General features: G+C 41.3%; 1 long non-coding RNA gene across 1 annotated transcript in view; it reads right to left on the reverse strand.

Annotated features, from left to right (window-relative positions):
- The window catches only part of LOC104696232, a 47,803-nt gene that overhangs the window by 13,240 nt on the left and 8,669 nt on the right, over positions 1–25,894 (reverse strand). Inside the window, exons 3-4 of the long non-coding RNA XR_002047973.3 lie at positions 3,496–3,794; positions 2,617–2,755 (exon numbers count right to left, since the gene is read on the reverse strand). This is a non-coding gene — a long non-coding RNA (uncharacterized LOC104696232). The remainder of the gene's footprint in view (positions 1–2,616; positions 2,756–3,495; positions 3,795–25,894) is intronic.

A 25,894-nucleotide genomic window follows, 5' to 3' on the forward strand; every position in this document is an offset into this window, starting at 1 on the left:
AATGAACCACCTTAACCTATAGTAGCAGCAATGAGTGAATGAACACAGATTTTACTTGCTTCCATTATGATGTGTTTGCTTTGGCATTGGTTACTGTCATATGAAAAGTTAACCAGCAAATTTATCCCTGCATCTTTAGTTGTTTATGTGCATTCAGAAAATATCCCTTTCCTCTCCCTTCCTCAACTGCCATGTATTGTGTTTTCTGCTGTAGTTTAAAAATTATTTGATCAAAGGGGTAACAAAGCAAAGCACTTGAGCTAGAGAGCACATACATAATGGGTATTCCAGTGTTGTCTGATGAAATGGTCTGAAGCACATGAACTTCACAGGAGTAAAGATCATGTGTTTTCATGTGAGAGGCCACTGAATCCCGTGGGTAGGACCCAGTCCCTGAAAGACAGAGGGCTGACAGAACCACAGCCTGAGTCTGCTTGGTGCTTCATGTTTCTGTTCAAACAGAAACAGCTTCCTGAAACGGCCATAAGACCTCTGATTCTCAGTGGATTTTAATGTCAAGAGAGTCTGGGGGTAAAATTTGTGCCTTGATGTAGAATGGACATCCATTTGGAGGAAGCTCCAAGGAGTCTGGTGCTGATACCTGCAGTGTGCTTAGTCTGACACATCCCCATAAGAGGAGATCAAGAAGACACCAGCATTATGGTTATTGCTGGTAGAGTAAGCTCTGCAAGCTTTAGAGAGGGGAGCAAGGATAAGAACAGATACGACTGCGCAGAGCAGACTAGAAGTCAGCTCATGTTAGGAGAGTTTAAATGCAGCTGGGTGGCTCACCCAGCCAGTATTACCGCTGGTACAATTTCAGTGGCTGGAGAGGCAGTTAAATGGATAATATTTCTTCTGAGAGTCAGTCTTTTTTAAAATGTGGACATGTAGCAAGACAAATGCAAGGTAGCTGAACCCTACTTCCGAGTCATCACCTTTCTGATGCCTTAAAATCAGCAAACACCTCTTTGCAAAGGGAGGGGGAAATTAGGAAAGGAAAAGAGTGGAATGAAAATACTACGCTTACTTCCCTGTGGTACAGCAACAGTGTGTTGTATAACACAGAGACAGAAATATTTGCAGTGGTCTTCTTTACTGATTTAGAGGATGTTCTCAAATGATCTTCAGTGTCTGCTTGTCTATGACAATGCCTAAATTACAGTTGTAATTTTTTGTGGCCTCCTTCAGCTGTCCAGCGCTAAAACATTGTTTTCCCCACCAGTCTGGTGCATTAATATTTTGGGGGGACTGTTTTGCTGGCTGTGCTAATCGGGTTTGTCTCTGCTTCCATCAGGGCTTTTTATTTCTCCCTTCCCCCTGCCTCCCTCCCTTCCAAGCAAGGCAGCAATCTGTTCTTTTTAAACCCTTCATCATCTTTGCTCTCTCCATCTCAGTTTCCCCAGATTTTAGAGATTGTTGACTATTATGTAACAGATGGCCTGACAGACCTCCGACTCTTTGCGGTGATGGCTAGCTTGGCGCAGAAAATAGCAGCACTGGAGTAAGCATTCAGCAGCATAGACGCTCATGAATTTTAACTCCTCAGTGACAAAGGAATTCAAGGGGGTAAGAGCCAATCTATCAGTAGCCAAAGTAATTAGAAGACTTAGATGGCTCTCTAGTGCAGAGTATCCCTTCTCTGCTATGGGCTGTTCATAGTAGATTAGGATAGTCTATGTCCCATTGATCTCTAAACCATAACTATGCTTCAAAACAATGGGACAGCTTAATCCAGAAACTGAAGCATTCGAGCAAGCATCAGTGAGGGCTGTTCTTTTGGCTTGTAATGAAATGTACTTTGCAGCATCAAGCTGAGACAATGTATATTAAGCAGAGTTATACTTTGATTTTTGTTTCTACCGCATTCCCGGTCACCAGGGGAAATCACTTGCACTAAATGACCAATATTCTGTCTCTAAACATTTAATACTTTGGGAATTAGTTTTCTTGCCCTCTTTACATCTTCTGTTTTCTTTGTTCTTTGTCATTCTTGCTTCTGTGTGTATATTGAAAGAGTTCTTGTAAGTGATCAGAGTTTTGGCACCCTCATATAGCTTTTTGTCATTTCTAGGAAGTTTCTGAATATATCATTCCCTTTCCCAGAAGTCTAGCTGCTTGCGTTTCAGAAGTATTTCTATGTCTGACCAGTCAATGGAAGCTTTTTCTTGTAAAGTAGGGGACATGGAGAGAAAAGACAGCCAGTTCAGAAGAGCAAAGAGTATCCTAAATCAGTCAGGTATTCAAATCAGAGCTGGTTTATAGTATTTTTAAGATTAGACTAAATAAAAATAACTGGATCAAGTTACCTCAGAGGCACAAGAGCAAAAATACTTTACAAAAGTAGAGATGAGGTGAAATGAGCCTCCATGGAACTGAAAATAAAGGTAGTCTATTGTGACTATGCTGTATCTCTATGTCAGTCTGTGTAACTTGGCAGCATATGGCTGAGGTAGGTGCTGTGTGTCTCCCACAAGAGGGTTACCAGCTCCACTGGGGCACGTCCAGAGGTATTGTGTCCTCACATCCATGCTCACAGCAGGGACTCCAGGACTTCTTTTACCCAGAAATGTTCAAATTACCTTGAATAACCTTAATTTTCAGTAGAAACCTTACCATTTTCAGCAGAGGAGAAAATCCAGGAATGGTAAGCCAACAAACATCTTCCTTTTTCTCTCTTAGATGTACTCTTGACACCTCTACAGATGAGGAATGGGCTTTCCTTACATGCTCCTGTAGTTTAGGAATGCTTTTCCTATTGGAAGTCAATAGCGGAAAAGTTTAATTCAAGCCCACAAAGGCTGCAATGAATAGTTATGAGGTATCACTCAGCAAAATCTGTGCTTAGCCACAGTATGCATTGGATCCTAATCCTGAGCTAGTCCATGGCCCCAAACACCGGTGAGTGGTGTAGACTATCCTGGACAGACAAAATTCTCTTTGAAGGGCTTGATTACCCCTTGTCCACCTCCCCTACCCGTATGCAGATGCACACACACAGACACACCCCCCTTCCCTAACACATCTCCAACCTGGAGTAAGTGCTGTGGGAAACAGAAAATCACCCCTCTCCATGCCAAATCCCTGGCTCAGTGCAAGTGCTGAGTTTCCCAAGGATGGTGTATCGAGGCGAGGATGCACATCGAGGTCAGCCAGAGGCTCCAAGCTCAGCAAGAGGTAACGATCTGCCTAAATTCCATGAGCTCTAGTAATGTCATTTAGCAGCAATAAGTCTCTGTTTAAATTAGAGTGACATTGTCCCAAATGGCCATTTTAATAAGGTTTAGAGATTCTGGACACAGAGCTTTCCTGCTTTTGCAGCCCATAATAACTAGTTAGTTGTGCATAAGGTCAAGCAGCAATATCTGGTCAGCAAAGTCTCCATTATGCAAAACAGCTTAGAATGGGAGGAACAAATGATATCATTGTTGTAAAATTGACTTCTCCATCTCCACCTATTGTTTATCCAAGTCGCACAGCTAAGAAATAACTCACCCAAAAGGAATGTCAGCATCCAGTCCTGGGCAAAAAGAAACCATGGTAAATGTTCCAGCTGGTTGGAGATACCGAGCGGTGACATGATCCCCACTGTTCCAAGCACAGGGGCACCTGGCTCTAGCAAGAGCATTGGTCCCTCATGTTCGTGGCTGAGGTCCCTCTTTCAGCAGTAGGAACAAGGATGGCTGTGATTTGAAGAGCTGGGATCCAGGAGGTCAGGAAGTCTGCACCCTCCCGTGGGGCAGATGCTGAGCTCTCTTAGATGCTTGGGCCTCCAGGAAGGTGTCGGCTGGGAGCTGTAAGGTGTTTGACAGCAAAAGCCATAAAATGCAACACAGATAATCTCATGAGTAAAACCTGCAGTGTCACTACTCTTAATGGGTCCATTCTGCATCTCAGGTGAAATATTTGGCATCTTTGAATCATAAGCAGGAATAGCTGATTTCTGTCTCCAACTTTCCTATGCAAGTATTTTTTCATGCAGTTTTGTACCTTTTTGTTGTTGGTTTTATTGTGGTTTTTTTTTTCCTGAAATAATGCTTCAAAAAATCCTCCCGTGCAACGTTTAGGTAACTATACCTTGAACTTTAATAGTTTGGGGAACTTTTCTTATTGCTAATACTGGGCAGCTCACTGAGAAACACAGTAACATAGAACTCTCCTGCTGAAATCATTTCAGACATCCCAGGATTTCTCTGTCACTAACCATGCTATTCTGTTCTATTTTTGCTGGGCTGATATTTACACAGCCATGTAACAGCAATAATAGTAATAATTTTTTTAAAAAATTTTTGCATTATTTATTGAATTTATCTTGTTTAGACAAGCAAGTTTCTGAACTTTAGTCAAGTAAACAGATATGAATAGCTGGTATCTAAAATCAATAAAAGACAAGTGCAGTGCAATTCATGGCTTCTTCATGAGTCAAATCTTCCAGCCTCAAAATAAACGTCTGCAAAAAAAAGGTCATTTTGATGAGGTGTCCCATGTGAAAACTACCTGAGGGCAAATAAATGTGGGGATCACATTCTTATCAACTCTTTCTGATAATAATAGCCTGGTCACTGGGGACAGTCTGTTAGTGTTGGCCCACTGGGTCAGATAACAATCCCAAGCCTCTGTCTCTCTTCCCCCGCGGTGACCTGGCCCATCTGCTTCTCTCTGGCCATATGGTACAGAGCTATGTGGAACTGGAGACATTATAGTTTTATGCATCTCAATGCTCCTTGCTTTCATTGAAGTTTTGCTGACACGACATTCCTTTGAATATTCCTTGACAAAAGTGGGGTTTGTTTTGGTGTTGGTTTTCATCTCGGAGTATAAATGAACACCGAGGTTTAAATCAACAGAGGAGGCCTGTAACAGATACATTAGGCGGGTAGGAAGGCTGGCTATGTATTTCCTCCGAGCTTACCTTAAATGCAATATTATTTTTCCTGATCTTAACAACTAAAACAGAGCCCACCATAAGCAAAAGGGCAAGGTTTGTTTGGTTTTGTCATAAATAAAACCAATCTAACAGGCTGCCTGAGTGCCATGGAGGAAGTCTGACCTGAAAGCTGTAATACTGCTTTAGAAAAAGTGAAAAAATTAAACCCTCTGGGACAAACTGCACATGGCTTAGACATCCCTCTCCTTCTCCAGATGAAGCAAGGGGGTTTCTGGGGATGCTGCAGTTCTCTGCCTTGCTCTTGCTGAGGTCTCAACCCCAAGCACTGCTCATGGGGCCTGTCAGCTGTGCTCTGGCAGCGTTGGCCCTCAGAGATCTTCATCTGGCCAGCACAACGTGGCCCCAGAGCCTCCCTGAAGGAGCCATCCCATTTTCCAGTCAGCCCTTGGGCATGGAGAACACACAGGTATACCCTCCACTGAGGGCATGCTGCAAATATCCAATTAGGCCTAATGAGAGCTCAACCCAGGCATCAAAGGAGGGAGAGACAATAGCAAACGAACAATACACCTCCTCACTGATCCCTTTTCCAAGAGGAGGATGTAATTGTTGTGTGGGCTTTAACATAATAAAGCCTGTATGTTCATCCTGCACCCAGCTTCCTGGGGCCCCTCTTAGCTGGGAGCTCTGAACATCGCAGCAACCACATGTGTGACAGAGGCCTGAACTGGAAAAGTAAACTGGGGATTATTGTACAAATAATAACACAACAAGCTGACTTACAAATTTTCTGAGGCAAGTGCTCAATGGCGCAGTTGTATCTCAGTTTCTGTAAATCTTTAAATAGAAATGAATACCCAAATAGTCAAATCTTTATCTATGTCACTCCTGTTGTGTTTCTCACAGGGTCCCCTCATGTTTTCACCTGCTTTGTGTAAAGTCCCACAGAATATGTCATGTAAATCTTGAGAGAATTATAAAATCAGTGAGCGTCTTCAGAAGAATGCAAGGTTTTAGGCTCTGTTTTCACTTTGTCAATCAATCCTAGTATTTCACAGTTCTAGGGAGGTGCCTAAATTTTGTTCATTTAGAAAAACCCCAATGTTATGACAGTCTCTACAAATCTAGAGATTTACTATCTGAGACTATGTTTAATGCCTAGAAGTCAGAAATAAAAGAACAGATTTTCTTGGGACATTGAAAATTCAGATGTGATTGAGAGTCTCAGTGCTGGAATTTGATGTAGATAGACTGCCTTTCCTGCCAGACAAAGAGCCCGACCACCTGCTGCCTCTGTAAAATAGATCCTCAATCTCATGATGTCAGAGTGAGTTTTGCCATGTCCTGGCCCAGCATTTAATGGATCAAAATGTGTAAGTCCACTCTGTGCTGCTGAGTCTGTATGTGCTGGAAGGATGCAGTACTGTTGAGGGAGAAAGGGGAAATAAAGAGGGAGGTAGGGAGGCAGCCTCATCCTGTCTCCACTCATCCTGTTGATCAGTGGAGCATGATAAGACTCACACTACCTGAAAAGTAATACTATTCTTTGTATTGGAATCTTTCTGATTCCTCTTTAGCTGGGAAAATTTTACACTTAGAAATCAAGGTTTAGAGCCTACTAAGCAGAATGCCATTTCACAAGTTGTTTTGCACCTCAGTAGTGATTGTAGAGCAATGCCTGCTGCCCTGCTGCTAAAGGAAGAACCATATTCCTCCCATAATCCCAGGCTTGACTGTCATTTACCTCCTTTCCCTTTGGAGAAATTAATACTCTGGATGTAGATTGCGTGTTCTGGGGAAGGCTTTCACAGACTGATTTGCAAAGGAAAAGAACAACACCCCTCCCCCCCCCCCCCAAATCTGCCATAAGAAAAATTAAAAGCAGATAAGAAATTTCTTGGGTGATATGATAGCATTTACCATGACATTCTTATTTCCTTTAAAAAGGCTACCTCCTTCAACAGAGATGAGGAGGGAAGAGATGAAAGAAGAAATTTGTTTACTTGGCAGTTGCATTCAGTGCTGCCTCAGAAATCCTCTGGATCAGGGACTACTTGTATTAGGGCCTATATGGAGGTGCTTTAAGATTCGTAGAACGTACTCATGTTATATTGTATGCATCATGTCAGAGAATTCCATAAGAAATATGAATAATTGCTAAAGTGAGTTGCTCAACAATCTGCAACAATCTTGTCATAGCCATGATCTACCTCCCTCTCTACAGTATCTTTGTTAAAATGTGCAAATAAAGCTATAAAAAGTTTCAGAATAATGTGCTACTAAGAGTTTATGTAATCTTATGTTTCAATCAAGAAACTTTTTCTTAGTTTTCAGTATCACTTATATACATGTGTTCCTACCTAACCTACTGCAGAACTAAGGTGGCTATTGCAGTATACTTTTCACAGTTTAAGAAGACTTTCTAACAAAACCCACAATGCCAAATGAAAATATGAATGCCAAATACTTATAATCACTATTCTAATCACAAATGCACATTGCTTGTCTCACCACTTCAGTCCCTGGTGTGAGAACTTTCACAAGTGCCCTGGGCCTGTAAGCCTTTAGGAGCCGTACTGTGTGGTTTTGAACTATACTGTATCCTAGACTGTATACAGTCAATAATAATCTTCAGCGAACAGGATTTCTTGTAGAAAATCAGACCCGTGCTAATCCAATATCCTGTTGCAAGGAGGGGCTATACATGTTGTTTCACCAAATGATGTCACCAGCTCAGAAGAGCTCAGAAGCTGGTGATTAGGACGTAATGTACTCTTAGAGTAAGGCTCTTCCCAAACCCATGGTTGGGGAATGATGCCCTCAAGCCAGAGCTCATGTCTTGCTCTGACTTTTTGCTTCTAATGCTTGATAGTTTGGTGGTGTGTTCTCTTATTTTCCCAGATTAGTATTGAGTGATTGATGGAACAAACCAGGGGTTTGAGCTGTAAGGCTGGAGTGAAGTTGGATGAATAGATCGTGTTAAGTACTGGGGAGAGAGGCTGATGAAAGGGCACAGAAAATGGGTGAGTGGTGACTTCCCTATGGATTCATTTACAGACATGTTGATAGAAGTGATATTCTTTTTACTGTTCTATTTTCGGTTTTCTAATATGAATTTTTCTGCACAAAATCTATTCCTAACACAGGATTATTTTCATCTTTACATATGAAAATCTCTATTTCTGCCTCAACACACAGTTAGGATTTCTGACGGTTTGTGAATATAGGAATGAAACCAAAATCAACTTGACACTCATCATGTACAGTACAAAGACCGAGATGGGGTCTGAGCTTGAACTTGCGCAAAGCTGAGTAATACTAGACTGTTATCTTGTCATTAAGAATTGCTTGGAGTCCCTATCTGTTCAGCAACTCTAATTAATGATCATTTAACTGTACTGTCAGCCCCGTTTAAATCTGAGTGTTGCCAGTTGCTTCCTTCATGCGGGCAGCCAATAGGTGCTGGGGGAGTCGTTCATGCATAGCATTGTCCCAGTGGCGCTGGGCCTATAGCATCCCAGTTTAATAGGGCATTCAGGGCTCATTAGCGAGGAAACACATCAGGAGTGACCGCTCCACTGCCACACGTTGCAACTAATAGCCTTGCCGAACAGAATCGTTTCTGTTTCTGCTCACTTGTTTTTGAATCCTTTCAATGTCAACAAGTGGTCATGTCGGCAGGAGCCCGCTATTCTCCCCAACAGTTTTATCCGTTGCTCTCCTGAGCCAGACTTGTGTCCTCCTCCATTGTTCCAGCCACAATGGAGCCTGAGCAATCACAAAGGCTTCACAGCCATTCATCATCAGCTCACGAATTCTAGGGTTGAGATTACCCGCCAAACTTTTGGGCCATCGTTTTGGCACAATGTGCGAATGCCCATGAAATACAAATAGTTTCTGAAGTTTCCACTTTTGTTGCAAATGCATAGGATGGCAGTGGGGGGGTTGTGGTGAGGGAATTGGATGGAGGGAAAGAAGAGAAAATAAAATCCATCGTTGCTCTGGCTAAAAATAGACAAGATCCTGTGGAGGAAAGATAAGAGACAATGAGATTTCTGCTGGAACTAGAGGTGCAGGAAGGAGCAACCAGGCAAATGGAGGTGTGTCCAAAAAAAGTATAATCACACTTTTGGCTCACAGATTTGGAAACAATCCCTTGGTTTTGGCATGGAGGCGCAGGCAGCTCTTACATTACTGGGATCCAAGAGGTACAGAGACAGGGTGCCCCTGGGCAAGATCCCCTCCTTCCATTCATGGGGATAACCAGAATTTTTCCTGGCTACTGGAAACATGACTGGCAAAATGCTTCCTGGAAGCATATACCTGCTGCTTGTTATTTGTATTAGGCTAGAATTTAGCCCTTGTTGTGCTAAATGGAGAGTGAATGGATATCTCACACTTGGAAACATGAGATCTGAAGGTGTAGTGGCTTTACCAGGGTCATACTGTAAAAGCCACAGATGAGAATCAAAGCTAAAACATGCGTGTGTGTGTGTGTTTGTCAGTTTATGTATTACTTCTATGGTGTTGTGTTCTTTCCTACATTGCCACTGAGTGGGCAGAATCCTGCCTGCTTAACTGCTAAGCAAATCAGACATTCATTTATCGTGTACTGACTACTGTCCAGACATGCTCCGTACGCCCCAAGCATCCTCCAAATGATACACTTGGGATGATGCAGAAAGACTGCGCTGTGGCCACGGTGCTTAACATCAGATGTTGGCTGGGCACATGGCAGAGAGCTTGCTGTGCTCTTCCATCCCTTCCTTACCATGTGCTGCTCTGTGGAGTTCACACTGTTGATTTTTCCTGAGTCAGGACTAATGGCTAAATTCCAGTCAAAAGGATTTGATTTGGAAATTTTTGGAAACATTTGGAAATCTCTGTGAGTGTCCTACAATCTCTTCCTGGTCATTTTAACATGCCAGGAAGTTATAAGGTGACAAAAGGTGTTCATAAGAAAAGTAAAGGTGATTTTTTTTTTTGTCTGTCACTGAAAAATTAAGCTTTTTGTAAACCACAGTCGTAGCCAAAGATGCTTTTCAGTGCAAGCACTGAGAAATGGTCTTCTATTCCATTTTATGCTGTATATCAACTAGAGGCTTCTCTTTTTACCTGTTGAAATAATCCTAATGGGAAAAAAAATTGACTGCCTTTACTCTTTTTTCCTAACAGGTCAGTATCCACTTTATGGCTTGGAGTATTATAAAAGTACCAAGAAGCATTGCACATGTATCAAACACATTTCCTTACAAAAGTTTTGGGTGTAGACCTACAGCAGTCTCCAACATCAAAGGTAATAGTGATGCCATGATGAGCATTTTTAGGTCATGTTTTATGTGATCATTGCCATTCAAAAACAGTCACAAACTGACAGTCTGCGACAGTTGATTTTGTAAGTGTTGTGTTTCTTGTTGTCACTTTAAGATCTTCTGCAATCCCAAAGGACTGGCTTTGGAAAGTGGGCTGTATGTGAGATTCGTAATTATCTATTCGAGAGTTACACCCAACCGATACCGCAGCAGGGCAGGTGATTCTTCTTGCCTTGCTGCATTTTGCAAGTTACTGATGGGCACAGGGATCACTGATTGTCAGGTCTTTCAGACAAGATAAGCAGGAGAACATCACAACAAGGAATCTCGTTGCGTTCAGGTGTAGCCTAAGTGCATTCCAGACATCAGGACCTTAATGGGCATCCCCATATCAACACATCATCTTTAGGGGGCCTTAGAAATACTAGAACAGGGACCCCACCTGTCCCTGGGGTTAGGCAGCAGCTTTGCAGAATTTATGTGTTTATGTGTAGTAAGAAATGGAGTAATGGAGTAAAACCCTGGCTGTGGTAAATCAGAGGAGGTTTTGGCCTCAGTGTGTTTTCAGGTACTTGTCCCAGTCACTCCTACCAGACTCATAATGGTATGCATCTATTCAAGCTTTTCAAGGACAGAATTTTTCTTTTTTCTTTTCTTTCTTTCTTTTTCTCTTTTTTTTTTTTTTCCTCTCTAAAGCAGCTTATAAAAGAGGTAACTGCTCCTTTTCACAGTCAAAGCAGGATATTCTGAACAGAATGCTAACTAGACTTGGGGCCAGACTGAAGAAGGGTTTGAGCGGTTTTCAGATCTGGCTTCAGTATCATAAGTAATAATATAGAGGGAAAGTGTATCTGGAAAAGTTATAGATATCATACTTTAAAATTTCTTTCATTTTCCTAAGAGCTGAAAGTTTTCTCTAAGAGAAGGGAAATCGTGCTGTGTAAAAAATTATCTTTTTATTCTTTTTTTCTGTTGTTGTTGAATTTTGCAGCAATTTTATGAGATTGTTGATTAGTTGAATAGACTCGAGGGCTTTGGAATTGAAAGTGCTCCAGGCTAGGTAGGTAAAGCATTCTGGTGCTCTTTACAAAGCTCCTCCTTGAGATGCGCGTAGCCCTCTACAGCTAGATACCAGACCTCTTAAGTCCTAGTCCTGCAAACACTTAATTGTATGCATCTGCCTAGACATAAACGTCTCCTTTGCTTAAAATTCTGCACATTTTGATGAGGTTTTGTTATTCTGAAAGAGACGTTCAGTGAAAGTTATGTGAATGCCAAAATTTGTGGATTTGGAGGATGCGTGTGGACAAAGCAGTAAACTGAAATATATGCTTGCCTCAAAAAATTGAGGTTTCTCACTAAAAAAATGCCTTTTATTCATAGCTTCTAAAATCACATCTGAACACATAACGTTTCACTGCATAGAGAAATGATGATTGGCAGTTGGTTTCTTTAAATATAATCTATAATGAAAGTAGCTTGTAGGGAAGTACTCTGAACTATACTGGGCAACTGACTAGGAGCAAGCTTTGTTCTTGATACCAACCACATCAGTGCATGATATTGATTTCTTGTAGCAGATACCATGCTGGTATTTCAAAATGCCACTTCTGAATTGTGGCTTCTTATCATCAGCAGACAGATTTTTCAGTGTGAGTAAGCAAATTGAGGACCTGAGATGTGCCATAGGTAAGTAAGAACCTAAGCCCTCTGTTGCTGTCTTTGAATTCTGCATTTGTCTGCAAGTGTTATTTTTAGGCCAAACAGGTATATCTAGCTTGAGTCAAACCAAGGATCTCCCTTAGCTCTGTAATGATGCAGATGTTCATAATATGTTCTTTTGTTTCATCTTTGCTGCACATCTGAAATTTCTGAGTTTAAACAGCAATATTTATGCAGCAGGGGTAACCTTAAATATAACAGTACAAGGTAACTAAAGAGTGGTGGTGAGAGGGAAAGCTTAGGCTTCAGTAACAGTCCCAGGGAACTGGTGAAAGGGTTAATATGATGAGCAAGCATTAGGCACTTTTCACTGCTGCATGCTCCTCTGAACATGGGGGATTGCCACTGATGCAGAGTTTTACGGCGTCAAAAGTGAAAATCCTCTCACACTTTCTAGGGATGTGGTTTTGTGACTTGGGAGTACTTCTAATTATCTGGTGAAAAACCAAGTGAACAAAACCAAACCCTATGTTTTAGTGCAAACTTTGTGGTGTAGTTGTTGGTTTCTCTCTCTTTTTTTATTTCCTTAGGGCAAGTAACTTAAAGAATAGCCTTTCCTTGTTGATTGCTCTACCATTCATCGGACAGCATATGGTTTTTGTCTTGGGAATCATCCAACATGTCACAAAGGCAGTGATACTGGACAGTTACTAGGCAGCTTTTGTATACTTTGGGGATAGGGGAAGATGGTATTTTAATAGATTTCCTTGGGGATCTCTTAGAAGGGTAATTTAATTGTTGAAATCAAATTTTGGGCTCCTGTCACAAATCATTACCTTATCTTTCATCCATCTATTCCCTTGTTGTTCAAACTAATAAAACATAAACACTGCTGTCCATTCATGTGACCCCCTTCATACGTTTTTAACTGGTAACCCTGGTTAATAATGGGTAGGTGGTCTGTTTCTGGTTGAGGATTTTTTGAAGGAATGGATAGTTTCTCTAGCTACCACATCCACAAGGGTGGCAACACTCATTCACTCAAGATTAAAAGCCACAGAACCACATGAGTCTTGGTGAAATTCAAGCGGGAAAATGCCTCAAAGAGGAGGGTGCAACCTGGGGCACTGCCTCAAAATATTCACATTCTGGGCTCTGACAGGCAAATTCTGGGCTAGTGAGTCATTGGTGAAGTGATCTTGAGACCCTTCTCAGTGAAGTCATTTGTCACCATTGCTATGGTAGTGTTTAATCAGTTCCAGCTTTCACTCAGTAATGCTCTCAGAAGACAGATTGCTGAATTTTCTTGCAGCTGTTTGATTGAAGCATCTGAAAGGAGGTGCATTAAGATAGTGGGAAACAGCCTGTGGTCCCACTGCTCCAGCTGCTCCTCACCTGATCCAAGCAATGTGCCACCTGCAGAAACATGTTCAGGCAGCACCTGCATCTATCCTGTCCCAGTCTCTCCATCCTCTCTAGTTTCTCTCATTCCTTCAAGCACTTGCAGCTCCCTGCTATCACTTTTGGGTGCTGCAGCTCTCCTGAGGTCAGCATGCAGGAGGGAGAATCTTTATTCCAGCAATTTAGACAGTGAGGAGACAGGGATGGGGGATAAGGAGCTCTGAGCTTGCAGAGGCCAGTTAACGCAAGAAAAAGTGAGTAGGCAGCAGGGTTGGGACAGCACGTGCTATGAGGTTAGTGGTGTGGTCTCAGGGCATCATTTACCCTTTGCCAAAGCTCATCTGATCTTCAAACTTAAATTTGATGCTTCAGCCTTCTGGTCACCCCTTGAATTTAGGAGTGGAGAATGGAAATCATGCTTATTTCTCACTGTTCAAACACATTGCTCAAATGTCTCTGACTGTGTGAGTGATTGGGTTGAGTGAACATGGTTGTTTATAGACAGGATTTCTGAGCTTGACCCAACTCTACTTGCATGGAGATAACTGGGATTTTAAAGAAAGGATCATTCCAAAGTCCTCTTTAAGGCCTGGTGTTCCCTTTGCAGGCACTGAACAAGCAGCATCCATCTCTACTGTTAAGTATTTACCATCTAAAAAAGCAGAAAACAGAATATTGAGGAGCATCAGGTCCAAAAATAAAAATGTGTGTGTGTTTAAACCAAGGAGGTAATAGGCAGCAGCTGCATGCTGTTTGCTCACTCATTTATTTGCTACAATTCTATGGTTACTTCTTGTTTTTCACTATAACATCCTTCAAATTCTGTTCCCTTTCACCTTAAAAATATTATTTTAGCTGTTGTAAGCTCAGAAAAACTGTATTTAGAAACACAATGAAGGACTAAAAAAATAGCATTTAGATACAACCCCTATCATCCTAGAACGGGAGTCATTGCAAGTTTACATGTGGTCTTCTAAAATAAAGGCATTTTTTCCTAGTTACTTCTGTGAAAACAGGAAAAAATCCAGTGCTTTATGCACTCAGGAGCTGCTAAGTGCAGTTCTTACACGTTTCATTATTCCCAATGCTAAGAAAACGCTAGCTTTTTTTTTTTTTTCATGTTTCATCAAAAATGTTTTTCTGGAACAAACCAAAACAAACAGAATCCAACCGGTCTTTTGTTGGTTGCTTCACTTCCCAAAAGGGTCCAGGGCACTCAGTGACACAGCATCTGTCTTAGATGCTATTGAAGGCATTCAGCCCCTAAATACTCTTCCACTGACGTTCTTTTATGCTGTGGTATTTGAAAAACTCATACAACGGGGCTGGAGGAAAGGAAAAAGGCATCTTTTGAATGGGGTGAAAAATATTTAATCTTCTCTCCACCTGACTGTCACTTAAATTCTCAGGAACATGTCTGTGCTGTTTTTCTACTTTAGGGATAGCCAAGTATCCATATATCTTTATTAAACTTAATGTTGTTTTTGCTATTAACAACAGGTTATTGGAATAATCACTGTAGGATTTTAAATTGAAAGCTGGTAGAGGTCTTCAAGCCCCAGTGTCCTTTTACTAAATGTCTTCATGATTAGACCCTAGATTAGTGTTGCTTATTTCGAATTATATGTTCACTACTTTCAAAGGAGAAAATGAATTAATGCAATTTCATCCTTAGCAAAGCCTGTGGATTAATGTTGATCTTTTCAGGACTGTCCCTTTAAACCATCCAAGGTGTTTATTTTGTGTATGAAGACTTTAATGCTCTGAGTAATGTAATCATGGCTGTGTGTAGAAATGGAGCGTGTGTGTGGGGAAAGAGGAAGGCCAACAGTTCTTTTTGTTCTTAAAAAGCAGTGTTCCTTTTTATAAAGAGATTTTAGTGTAGCCCTCTGTATTCTTCCTCATTATAGAGAAATTCAGTGAAATTGTGTCTATGTCCTCAGACTGCTGTCCTAGATACCTTAACACCACATGTGTAGTAGATGTGCTAAATTAGAGGGGATTTTTTTTTATCACCTTTGTGAAAGTGTTTGTTCTTGTATCTTTTCTTTTTCTTCATAAAAAGGAAAAAAACATAAAGAAAGAGAAAGAAAAACTTCATAGAACAGTAAACCTGAGACATGGATTCAAATGCCAGACAGTTGAATGAACAGGATAATCGGGGTATTTTTTTTGACAGGTGCGACAGCCTGCCTATGACTGGCATTATAATCATTACCATTTTAATAAGGCTCTAATAGGGGGGCCGATAATTCAATGGGGTGTGAGGATCCTAATTCAACTCCCAATCCCACATGAATGTGCTAGAATTTGTGGGCTTTGTTTTCCTCTTTTGTACCCCTGAATGCAAATAATTACTGGCTATAGATTCAAAAATTCTTAGAACTGGAAGCTAAATTAGCTCTCCTAATACTGCACAAGAATGTCAATACTCAGGGGGGAAAAAAAGGAAGTAAGTGGTTTTTGGTTGTTTTTTTGTATTACACTTGTGGTACTGCAAAGGTTCTGTAGCTTAAGTGGTTTGGTTGGCAGTGTGAATAATACCAGCACTGTTTGTAAAGGATGTGCAGCTCTCTTTTCCCCTGCTCTCCCCAAAAGGAAAAGTAAATATATTTGTGTGAAAATCATTTCTGGAAAATCATATGCTGCTTTCTACCTGCCATTTTTGTTGATGTTGCCTCAGTCTGCTCCAGATGTGTCTGTCCACTCCATATTGTTTCAGCAGTGGCAAGTGGTGTGTTCAGGATCTGTGGCTGTGCTTTCACTGGAGCCCCGTGGGCACTGAAGTAGTCAGTTTATCCCATTCAGATGATCCCACAACACAATTTCAAATCCTGAGGCAGTATCCCACGCTGCAGTTTGAGGCTGAGTGCTGAAGGTACCCTGTGGGTGCAGGAGCCGCTCAGCATCTGAGAAGAGTGTTTCCAAATGTAAGAGAATACACCAATCTCTGCTTAGGACGCCACTTACATTTGCGTTTAAAGGCATTTGAGCAGCTGTTTTAAAACCCAGGGGGTTAAGGAGTCAGCAGCCCTCCTTCCTTGCTCCTACCAGCTCCTACCATGTGTCTGACTCTTGGGACACAGGACCAGGTAAGAGGGAAAGGACTCCTCCTGGCTCCTCTCTCTGTTAACAACCAGAACAAAAAACCTTTTCTTTGTCTCTGCTGATCTATGTAATGAATTTCTCTATTCATTTGTGATCAATAATACATATTATTATTTCTAGCTAATGACCAACAGTGCTACATGGGACAAGACTTTGAAAAATTGAGAGGGATATTTCCATATAACCCCTTGCAGCTGGAATCAGCTTCTCCCGCCCACTATTTCTGATCCTAAATTAGCTGTGGAGTCTTGCCATGCTTTCAGTCCTCTTTCTCTTTCTGCACATGCATTGCCTGATGTATAAGGAATATGACCAGCACTTTGTCTATAAGGGAACAAAAGACAAGCAAAGGCACTTTATATCACGTCAGAGTGGGAAATAACTGAGGTGGACAAACTGATCTGTGAAAACCAGCCTGAACCTTTGCCCCAAACTGAAATGCAGAGTTTTGGAGCTTGGCCAGAATCTGGTTAATCTTTCTCCCTCTCTGTCTTTTAATGGTATTTATGGTTTCACAGCACTTCCTGGTTTCATCTGGGTCCAAAAGCAGGAGACTGAAATACCATTGAAGAGGCTATTCACAGTGTTTCCAGCTGGCTAGGACCATGGAATGAAAGATCTCTCACAATCAGGTCTGTTCTAGAAGGGTTTCTGCCCAATTTCTATCCTGATGAGGTTCTGATGAACAGCCAAACTGTTAGAAAATTATCCTAATTAAATTGAAACTTTGAAATTATGCCCATGCACAAAATAACTGACATCCTTCACCTGATGAACCTGTGTACAGAGAATTGATTCATTAGGTTTCTTTTTTGCCTTTTTTGTGCAGAAGATGTTATTTTTTCGTGCCCTTGGAAGGCTCCTCATGGAATTGATATATACACAGGCTATTTGTGCTCTATTTGGGATAATGTTTTTTATGCATTTCAAGTTTTCATGGACAATAAGCTGCAAACCTAGATAGTTTCTGGTTTGATTCAGACATTGAAACCACTTCTCAATCCCGTGGTTTCCTTGAGTGGAAAATGACAGGATTTGGAAACGATCACTGCTTTTCTGCAAGTGCTAGAAAGACTATATGGAGATCTGTTCCCCATCACACATGGTTTGATTTAGGCTGGATGTTGTCACAGAGCAATTGGAGATGCTGGAACAGCCTGTGAGGAGCAAAACCCTCGTGGATGGAGAGGTTAATGTTTCCCTCTGTTTTAGCTTACCTTTTGCTGACATTGTCGCCAATTATTGCTCCTGTGTGACAATTTTCCTAGTTTGGCTAAAAAGGTTGTTGAGAAGCCTGTGAAGAACCAGCTGAAGATGTCCTTCTTCTCCTTAGGCCTTATTCAGTTCTCTGGGGGGCAAGGTAAAATCCACTAGTTTGGAGATGACCTTGAGAGTACCCGAAGCTCTCCCTGCTGACTTGGACCACGAAACGTGGTTGGCTTTCTTCTAGGCACTGATCAATAACTTTATTCTTCTCTCTTAGAGATCACAGGAGGCTGTGCTAGACTGGCTCCTGTCTGGCAAGCCCTGTCCTTGGGGACTCTCTCTGGCTGAGCAAACGTTCCAGAAAAAACAATCACAAATATTTTAAAGATTCATGGCGGATGGGTACTTACTTGTAATTCCTCTTACCTGTTAAATTTGCTGCTGCTATCACTGTATCATCACCATGCCCAGATGTGGGCCCAGAGCTAAGCATGGCTCTAGAACAGCTGTCTGGCCCCAAACAGCTCAGCAGTCTGACAAAAATACAGCATGCGTGAGGAGCACAAGGGAATAATATTTGTCTATCTGTGGGGGAGAAAAACTGGTTCTAAACTTAGATGATTTGTTTAGGCTATGGAAAAGAGAGTACAGGGTGATTTATCTTGTTTTATAGCTCTCCATGTGCTCCCTGTTGCCTGTTGGAGTGAGGTTTCTTCTTGAGTCATGTTTCACCCCTTGAACCTACATAAGACCTTCAGGAAAATGCATCTGGGGGTTTAACAAGAGTAGCCACCAGTTTGAAATCCATGAGGAGAGACCCAAGCCACCAGGACTCTTCCCCCTTGATTCCAGCCCAAATGATCCAAACCTGCTCAGAAAACACAGAATAATGCAGTTTCACCTTCCCTGTTGAGGGACAAAGCAGGAGGGAAAAAGGGATGTGAAGACGTTGACTTTCCCTGTCCCTAATAGGAGCTAGGGAACTAGGCAAGATTTAATTGTCTTGCTGAGCTTTTAACTGGGTAGCAAACTTTCTTGTAGGTGGAAGATAAGTTAGTTAAAGTTGTCCCAAAAACCAAAAGAAAACAAACACCACCCAATTCATAATTTTTGGTGATATTATAAAGGTCCAAAGGGTTATGATGCAGCAGCGAAAGGAATTATTTCTGCCTATATCACTGGTCTGCTGGCTGGTTCCAGCATTACACTTCCCTCTGCTGTAGCTTCCCCTTGTCAAAGCAAAATCTAATACTGAACTGTCTCTCAGCAGATCCGTTCAAGGTTGATAAAGTGTTTTGGGGAAGAGGTTGCTGCTAAAGAAGCTGCTGTAAAAGTTTCGACCATTAGCATTCACTTTGATGTATCAAAAGTAACCATTTTTCCCTAAAGTGCTGGAAATTTCATTGTGTGGAGAATTTAGATTAACATTAAATACAGAAGGTTTTAGAAATCATTCACCTTGAAGACTGGCAAAACTGGCATATTCACAGCAGAAGTGAAAGACTTGTTTTATCTGTGTTGTCCTTTGTAATTATGCAGCTGAATAACAGAAGTATTATCACACCAGGGTTAGTGCCAGAGGATTACTCAAAGTTTTTCAGATGGGATGGTAAAGTGGTGCAAACAGGTGCATAGACAAAGAGCAAAAAGAGGGGAGGAAAATGAGAGAAAGAAAGCTGAAGCCTTCTAGTTTCAGTCACATAGCAAAATTAATGGTTTCTCTAAGTGAATAGCATAGCTAGATTACTATTGAGCCTGTAAAATTAGAGGAATGGGTCAGATTCTTCATTTCACTCCTGTTTTAACTTAAGCAAAGGAGGTCATTTTAATTGTGCTTTACCTCAAAAAAAAAAAAATCTTTTCATTGCAATAGTTTTGCAGTGGATAAAGTGACTCATAAGAAGAATATGGACCCTGAAATTTGCTTCCCAAGAACTCCCTTTGCAAACTGGGTGTTGCAAGCTGGGACTCCTTTTTGAATGTTCCACATGTGTATCCAGAAAGAGAGAGGAAGGCATTTCTAAATGAAGTTAAAACATCTTTACCAGCGAAACAGTCAACATAAGCACATGATGTCACCTTTTTTGTCTGTATTTGTGTTGATTTATTTGTTAGAGCCACATGGATACTTCTTAATCTCTTCAGAAAATAATGATGTACTTTTGCAGCGTTACTTTGCAAGACTAAACTTGGAGAAAGTTTTTGGTGCCACCTTTGAGTATGAAATGTATCAAGAGATGCATTTCAGTATTTACAGTTAATTACCACAAACAAAGCTGCTGAGGATTTGGATATGGATATCTAAAATAATTTGGGGAGGGAGAGAATGGGACATTTGGGTATTCTGCCCTCTTTTCTCACGTGGTAGCTTCAGGAACATTTTGTGGTGGAAGAAAGCAATACTTTGGGTCAAGGAAGGAAGCAAGAATTTGGGTCACTGAGGAAAGCGGCCCATTTCAGATTTCTGTGTTACCTTTGTCTGCTGTCTGTCACTGAGTACAGGGGCATATTTTAGTTTACTGACTGCTTTTGAGGTAAACCTCTGGGTAACTATAGGCTGCTGACTACCACTTTGGTCCCCCCAAAGATGTGTAAGAATAATAGGTGGGTAGGACAGGCTTGGGATGACGTATTGATGTTCCCCCTGACTAATGCCTACAAATGGGATTTCTGTGATTCTAAGCGAGACTTTGAAGGCATCTATTGCTTTGCTTCATTATTAGAATGTAGCAGTCTCTGAAAGGAGATCTCCTTAGAATATTTGCTACAAAGAATTATCAGTATAAATATCTGCAATTGCTGGTGCCTGAATCTTGTGCAAATCATGGTCCCTGAATCATGGGCAGATCGTGGGCTTTGCGGCTGTGCAAATAAACAGCAGCCTTGCGATGCCCCATCTCCTCTGTTTTCCTGTCGGCTCTGTTCTTGTGCATCACTAAAGGGCATTGAAATTGCACAAGTCAGTCCTCTCAGCGGGCTTGGTGCCCCGCTGGCTCACAAGAAAAGGGCCAGCGGGGAGTTTAGGGGCAACAGAGTACACATGTATGTGCTCACTCCCCATGCACGCCCTGCCTGTCATCCCAGCAAGACCCGTCACCCTTCTGATTGTCGTTTTGATCCTACTCCTTCAGCTGACATGCTCTGAGTCCTCCAGCCAGGGCTGTGAAGGACTGGCACTTTCCTGTCCCAGACAGAGCCCTGAGATAACACACACAGTATGCTTTGTGGTCAACCAGATTTGATTCTATCTGAGTTTAAATCTGATTCAGATTCTCTCTGAATTTAAAGCAGTGGTGTTGACTTGATGACAGTAACTAAACGTTGTTATCTCACTTTGTGTCATAATGTAGCCAAGAGGGGACATCTGAGATCACATCTAGGTTTAGAGGAACTCAGAAATCAGGAATCAATTCCCTTTGAGTTACTTTTTCATTTCTATACATTTGAATATGTATACATTTGAATAAATAGCACTTCTTTATGTTTTGGAACAACTTTACTGAAACAAAATGTTTTGGCATTATCTAAACAAATTTTTGTTTCCTGTTCTTAGTTAAAAAAAAAAAACAAAACAGTAAACTCAGTTTTGTTGACAGGATCTGTATTGCCTAACAAGAAAGTATTTAATTTGAAAATGCAGGGTAAGTCTAGTTATATGGTTCTCAGGACAGTTTCTAGTGGGTGAATATTTCATGTTCCTGAAGGTCAAGCTCTGCTAGAAAATTTGTACCTCCTGTGTGATAATGCAGTAGCTGGGATCAGCAGAGGTGTCCAAGATAAGACATTCTTTTATTAGATATGGCTGACAGCAAAGCTTGCCAATCAAAGTATTTCTGCCTCGCTGCTTTGCCTGGAGTTTGATGCATGGGTATGGATATGGTGAGGTTCTTTTGTATTCCTCCTTTTTAGCCCTGTTCCCTAGGAAGCAATGCATGATTAAGCTGGCTCCAGGTCTCAATTTTTTGAACTTGTCTGCTTGGCTAGAAGAGAAACAGCCAGATGAATCTTTCTTACCAGAAAGATTCAGAAAGCCTGAAACCTCATCTCAGCTGTACTATTACTGGCAGAGGATCTGCGGAGAGGTGAAGAAAATGCAGATCCAAGTCTCCTGCTGGCCTGCTGGGACAGCACCTCATTCCTTTGACCTCTTGTGGGGCACCATGTCTTTCAAGAATGTTCCACTGAGAAGGATGTCAGCAAAATGGAGTTTGTTGTCACCCTGAGAAAGTCATTCTTAGTGTTTTCTGCAGTAGCTTTAAAACCCACTATTTAATCTCATTTAATATAAGCCAGACTGCTAGGGGACACAAATCAGTGGTTCTGCATGGATGATTCCAGTTTTCCATTAACAATGGGATCTGGCCACAGAACTAGCCTAGATTTTGGATTAGTGCGTTCATAGGACTCATCAAAAAAAACTAGGAGAGTAAAGACTCTGTTCTGGAGGAAACCCCCTTGCATCTGTTAAACATTTAATTTGTAATTGAAGTTCAGACACATTGACTACAAAATGACCCATTTAGAGCATGGAGAATTTTCCTTAAATAGAGATGACTATTGGTCAAGTGGGCTGGGATGAACCCCTTAGTAAAAAATTCAGGTACATTGTGCTTTATAAAAGTGCTCTACGACAGGAATATGTGTGGGGTACAGAGCACAGCACTTGTCACAACAGTGAGTAAAACTCTGTCCAGAAGTAATGTGAAAGCCCAGGAAACTACGACTGATGGAGAAATGGATCCTTGCAAAAGAGAAACTGCGGCTTATTTTCCAGTTTCAAGGGAATAAAAAGGATGGGAAAAGTGCTGGCTGTCAGACTGCCTTGTGTGGCACAAAAAGTCAGGTGTCCCAGTGGCTGGAAGTGATGGAGGTGCTGTCGTGCAGCACTGCCGGGGCAGCGTGTCAGCCTTGCTGACAGTCCAAGGCCTCTGGCCATCATTTCTGTGGTCTGCTCAGAACCACAGCCTGCTCTTTGATCACTGTGTGCAGGGAATAATCTGCAAACCCACAGGGGTTTGGCTTTCAAGAAAAACTTTCACTCTTCCATAGCAAGGGAGGAAGGTTACAAAGGAGACAGGATAACTTTAGCTTTGTTTTGTTGGATTCTTTTGTTTGTTTATTGAGTTGGGGTTTTTTTAATACCTGCTCCTCACTTGAAAGTCTTTTTTTCTGGAGCCATTTTAAAGAATTCTAAAATGTCTTGCCAGAGTGTTCATTTCAAAAAGGACAATATCTAGAAAAAGTAATATTCTCACCATGGTCATCTTTACCTCTCACAGCTGGCTGGAGCAGAGTTCAACACGTCTGTGAGGGCACCCAAAAGAGAGGAGATTTGTACAAGATTATGGAGATTTCCAAAAGAGCTGTATAACCACAATTTTTCTTTGTCTGTATATTTTATTTACATGAATTTATTGAAATGTCCTAGGCTCTGAAAAAAAAAAAATTATCTGCCACTATCATATATATTCCAACAAACAAACAAAATGCTATTGTACAGGAGGATGATAATGCCAGGAACTGACATCTTCCTTCTACTCCATTTATCTCAGCAATGCACTCTTAGTCTGGAAACTGTGATATTGAATATTGTCAGGTTGGGTTTCCACTAATTAACGAAAAACAGGCTGCAAGCACAAAGGATTAATTTGGCCTATTCAATCTGATCATAAACATTTTGAGAATCTGTTTAGCTTTTTTGAATGGTGTGAGGTAAACCAAGAGAAAAAACATCTTTTTTTCAGCTAGTCAGCCAGAAAAAAAAATCCACATGGATTTACCTAATGGGGTCAAAGCTGAGAGAAGCAGAACATTGTTCCTGGGAGCCAGACAAGGTGGTTACTTTAGGGAGAGGGATGATCCTGAGGCTCTAAAAACTTTAGAGCTACTAAATAACCCAGTGAATTTAAGGAGGGAGCTTTGTTCTGCCTTTAGAGGGAGTTCGCATTCCCAGTATCAGGTGGAACTAAAAACTCCTGTGCTTTCTGGAAGCCACAGGCCCTTTTACAGGGGTTGTGCAATCAGTGTAGTACAAAGCATCTGAGTCAGGTTCTCAGCTGGTGAAATCAATGCACTCGGTCAGTGAAGAGCCTGGCAGTCCATGTTCAGGTCCTACTTGCGCGGTGTGGAGTGTCTTTGATTAAACTGCAATCAGAAGCCAGCAAAGAGATAATTGGCATGTGTATTACTGCAAGACATGCATCAAACAATTCTGCTGGGCTTAGGCTGTAAATATGTACCTAGGCTGGTGTGCTAGCAATGAGCTGCTCGCTTGCTCCTAGGACTTAATTACGTGTTATGCCGATCGATGAAAGGTTAAAACAGTTGAATCAATATTTTATTGCACTGCTGTAAACTGTGGTTATAGCATATTAGACTACGAGTGGCTGGCAAGTTAAAAGCATGTAACTGAATCAAGGTCTGAGTAAGTGTTGTGTGTGCAATTTAGAAACAGTTAATACCTTCCAATTGAGAGGATTTGCTTCTAATTAATATAAAAGCTGTTTATTTAAATCTCAGGCAGGCAGTATTTAAATACACAACAAGTCACCTGGGAATTCCATCTAAACCACTTTGTGGAAAGCTGTTATGTTGTGCTGAGATAAATCCAGCATGAAGTAACTGTACTTCTACTGAGCGTAGAATGGTTCTCTGCATGCTGTTTTCTTTTTCTTCTTCTTCCTGAATATGCTAAAATATCCTTGGCCTTGTTCCACCTTAAGGAACAGTGAAAGTTACAGTGTTGCTGCAGTTTCCTGTACTCTTATTGCCTGCATATCCTCAGTCATCCATTGGCAGCACTTGTTTTGGAAAGGTATCACGTATGAACAGAATGAAAGACAAGCTCTGACAAATGGAACACACAATGTCAATCGGCTGGAGACATGCGGTATGGTGACCAACAACATTTACAGAGTTCACAAATTATAGTTTCTAGAGGTCCTAGAATATGTGAGACCATGACTTTGTTTTCTTAATGGTGCTTTTCAAGTGGATTTAAGATATTTTTAAAATTTTTGTGAGGTTTGAAGGGCTTATAGGTAGTGAGGATAGTAGCATCAAAAGGTCTGCTAACAAGGTTAGCAGAAGAGTTGCTGATTTCTTTGGCTTTAATTTTTAAATTTATTTAACTTTTCCCCATTGCTTGAAAGAGTGGGGTGGAATAAATAATGCTTTGATAAAAAAAAAAAAAAAACCCAAAACGTTTAAAAGTTTAAAATATTTTTGCATAATCTCCAGTGAAAGAGTACTAGAAACCTTCACAATTTCATGCTAGTCCATCTTTCACCAGCAGTACATACTTGTCATTAATTTTCACCAGGTAGCTTAATTTTCTCCCCTCCATTTTTATCCCAATTTCATCCAACCTCTCCATTCCCTATCTGTGTGCACTGTGGTGATAATGAGACCTGCAGCTCATCCCAGAGAGCCATATCAAAGAAGCCAACAGCATTGTGAAAGGTGGTACTGGTAACTCCCTGCTTCACCTGCAGTTCAGAGAGTAGGCTGTGAATTTTAGCAGTTTCCTGAGGGTAGTGGATGAGGGAAAATTTGATGGTTTGGGCTAGATTTTTACAGTGGGTTTGTTGAGCTGGGTCCATGTAAGGAGTCAGCAATGACCAGTTCATTTACTGTCTCATTTTTATCATGTCCAAGGGACAAGTTTGTCCCTTGCAAACTTGGGGAAGTCAATGCCTTTATTTCATTTTCTCCTGTCATAGTCGTAAAATCAGCCTCAAATAACTTTCTCTGCTTCTTAATTATGTGCTAACGAAGGTTTTAGTGAGTATTTTTTACTTCACACATCTTCCTCCAATCCTCTCAGCTGAGCTCAGACTCCAGAACTGCTCTCCTATTGCCACCTCCCCTTAGCCCACGGATGTCTGCCCTGCAGGAGAGTGATGTAAACAAGGATTTTTAGCTGGCAGGTCTTTCAATGGCACGTAGCATATTTTTGTGAAGGGAATAAGCAAACCGGCAGGTTAAGCTCTATTTCTGCAGGGCTTCCTTGCTGCAGTTGGTTTCCTTGGTGTATTTTGTGGCACCTCTGTAAAGTGCAGCTTTAAAATCTCTCAGGAGAGTAAAACCTGGTAGTTCAATCTGTGGGAAGGAACGTGGCTGTATCAGGACTGGGGAGTAAGGAATGTTTGCCTGCAGACAGTTGTAATTTACAGGCTATAAATGAATCTATTTAGATAACAGAAAAATGAAGCCAAGCCTCATCTGTCTTTTCTTTTCTTTTTTTTACCCTACATAAGGGAAGTTGCATTGCCTGCTAAAAAACTTGCTTCTGCACATCTCTGCTTTCTCCTGTCTG

Source organism: Corvus cornix, chromosome 1A, assembly GCF_000738735.6.
Source record: "Corvus cornix cornix isolate S_Up_H32 chromosome 1A, ASM73873v5, whole genome shotgun sequence".
Taxonomy (NCBI): Eukaryota; Metazoa; Chordata; class Aves; order Passeriformes; family Corvidae; genus Corvus; species Corvus cornix.